The sequence below is a fragment of the Haplochromis burtoni genome, unplaced genomic scaffold (genome assembly GCF_018398535.1).
Source record: "Haplochromis burtoni strain Fernald_Lab_line unplaced genomic scaffold, NCSU_Asbu1 Contig_141, whole genome shotgun sequence".
NCBI lineage: Eukaryota > Metazoa > Chordata > Actinopteri > Cichliformes > Cichlidae > Haplochromis > Haplochromis burtoni.
The window spans coordinates 804,146-807,032 of NW_024582502.1; the positions used below are offsets into that span (position 1 = coordinate 804,146).

The 2,887-nt window shown below is 39.9% G+C and overlaps 1 long non-coding RNA gene across 1 annotated transcript; it reads right to left on the reverse strand.

Annotated features, from left to right (window-relative positions):
- Positions 1 to 1,961: 1,961 nt before the first annotated feature.
- On the reverse strand, positions 1,962 to 2,373 carry LOC121815155. Its single transcript, XR_006054828.1, has 2 exons — positions 2,187 to 2,373; positions 1,962 to 2,054 (listed from the first exon to the last, which is right to left on the reverse strand). It is a non-coding gene; the product is annotated as an uncharacterized LOC121815155 (long non-coding RNA).
- Positions 2,374 to 2,887: the final 514 nt, after the last annotated feature.

Here is a 2,887-nt window from a genome sequence, read left to right on the forward strand (position 1 = left end):
GTTAGATGCGATAAATGTTGCTTAGAAAACGTTTTTGTTAATAGCTATATTTACATACTAGCATGTTTTGAGAAATTATTGATTTTTTTACATTGCTGTACAAGGTTAGTGACTATTTATTGACAAAACACTGGAATACGGCGGGCAGACAGACGCTGACCATTCCACCAACAGTCTAAATAGTCCACATTTGTACCTTTCTTTCTTAAAAACTTAGCTAACTGCTAGCATTCACCCATGTTAAAGCTAGCTCTTCGGACTTTTGCTAACTCTACTGTAAAATTACACGTTGTAATTTTTATAAAAACACAAAATCACACCCGACTTACCTCTAAACCTTTGCGCCTCGTCGTCTGACACATCAATGCCTTCTTCCATCAACTTTATAAGGAGCTCCTCCATCGATAACCCCCTGAGAGTCATTTTCTGCGTCAACGATAGTCAGCGCGGAGGCGGAGCACTCATCGCTGCTGGCTTTTCAGCCTTTGGGATTAATGCGCGTTGCGAACTTGACACATGAAAATACAACATTGTGGTATTAATGCGCAGTTGTTTAGAAACCGTTATGCTGTCTTGGCGAACTATATTTGTAACTTACAAAATGTAGTCACCGTAACATAAAAATCTGCTTGACATTTTAACTTCCAAAGAACCTCGGTTTAACTTGATGTTGCAAATTCCATAAAAACCTCCCAATTAATGAACAATTCTAGGATGTAGTAAAAGCGAAAAAGTAAATGGCCAAACATAACAGTAATATGATTTCACGTTTTTGAAGGCTACAACCAAGATTTAAAACATTAAAAATTATAACTGGAACTTAATAAAATGGAAATGGACCAGTTTTTTTTAACATCATTTGGTTGTGCCTGCATAGTGTGTTTTTTTTAAAATATAATTTAACATAACTTACACAAAGGTAGGTTACAGATATTCTTTGCATCATAGGATAATTTACATACAGAGGAGAGGACCAACAGATTTGATTATAACATGTAGCTTTTATGAGCACACTCACATCTCATATGAATTTTACAATTAACCAGGCCCATCCAGATTTTCCCATGCTGACCCATTACCACATTCTGCCACTGTCACTGCAGTACAGGTCAAAATGGTACAGATTTGTACTTTAAATTGTACCTTTAAAGGGGCATTTCTGGACTTTTAATGGCCAGTATTGTACTTTTAAGGGAACATTTTAAAAAAATGTACCTATAGGTACAAAAATGTTCTTCTCTCATACCTCTATTTCTGAGAGTGCACGAGCAAACTTCAGCCAGAACCTGCAATACAAACCCATCAGTTATCCTGCACTGGTGCAGGAAAGTGAAGCCAAGGATTCAATCCCAAAAACTGTGATTCCTTCAGTGTCTCCTGGAAGCTGGCTCCAAAAGCAAGTCAGCATCCAGTCTGGTAATAGAAATGGTTCTAATCTTTACAGTTTCTCAGATTGTAGTTTCTCAGGCAGCTTGTTAACATAATCAGCCCTTCACCTTCTTACCAGAATCATACAGTCTAAAACCTGCACGCCTCATCTGGGTAAGAAAGATGAAGTCATTGTGGAAGGACCTAGAACCTCCATTCCTTCTATCAGTGATTTAAAAAAGACCTCTGTGTCTATGAGAAAGTCTATTTTATGAATTTGGGCCATACTTTGCCTAAGAAAAGGAGTATGCTCACTGGCTGACATGCAAGCTGTTTCACAGTCATAGCCGTCCTCTTGTCACTGTGGGTTTTTGTTTTTTTTTTTTAAATCCAAGATAGCAACGGTGACAACATTTGTCTTAAACACTCGTGATCAGACTTCATCAACCAATCATGGTAGTCTTCAGCATCTTTTAAATTGTCTGTGGTCCATGTATGGTCACTTCTGGCTCTCCTCAGTGTCACCTCACCTCTTCATTTGTGTGCAGGACGGCCAGTAGCTGGTCCTGCGGGGAGAGAGAGCGCCTTCTTTCTGCAGAGAGAGACGAGGCAGGAGGCCACATTTCTGGTAGTAACGCTGAGCTGCCTGCTCACACAGCCACGACACAGAGCAGGAGTTGGCCTCACTGGGATGCAGAGCAATGACAGGTGATTAAACAGAAATTAAAAACAAAACAACAACAACAAAAAAAAAAACACTATACCAATCAGATTGGGATTTATTTTTATGTACTGCTCAAACTTAAGTTTTCACCGACCTTTGTGGAACTGGGATCAGGAAGACGTCTTCCTGAACCCGGACCCTCATTCTGATTGGTGGAGGAAGTGACGTGGGCATAGGAGCAACCAAAGTTTGAGTTGGAGGCTAGAGTAAACAAAATAAAACATTCAAGCACTGTTAAAACATCTGTATTTAATGTCATCAACTCTTTGTAGAAAGACAAAGCAGAGTCTGTACTAGAGAAATCAGGAGACCTGACGAGGGCAGTATTACGCCTTTTATACCTCCAGCCTACCGTAAATTCAGTAGAAGAAGAATAGCAGCAATGGCGCCATTGAGAGATCCCATCGCGATCCTGAATTAAGTTTGAAGATGTTGGTTTGGCCGTGTCGGTTGTTGTTGCAATAATGTCTTCAGTTCAGAATCTTAGAGAGTTTATCAAGGAGAGATTAACTTCTGCTGCAGAAGAAATCTTCTCAGAGTTTGAAAAAACGATCGTCCGGTATGAGGAAGAGATCCGTCAGCTAAGACTGCTTGATATCAGACCCGGGATAAAGTCACACAATACAGGTGTGGAGGTGTGAGGGTTGCGGGATCATCGTGTGATTCACGTGGGCATGATCTAAATGCATTGAACTAGTAATACACCACAGTAAAGTGTATGAAGTTATATCTGTGCAGTGTTGAGAAGGTTACTTTTAAAATGTTTTCCACTAAAGATTACAGAATACATGGCCC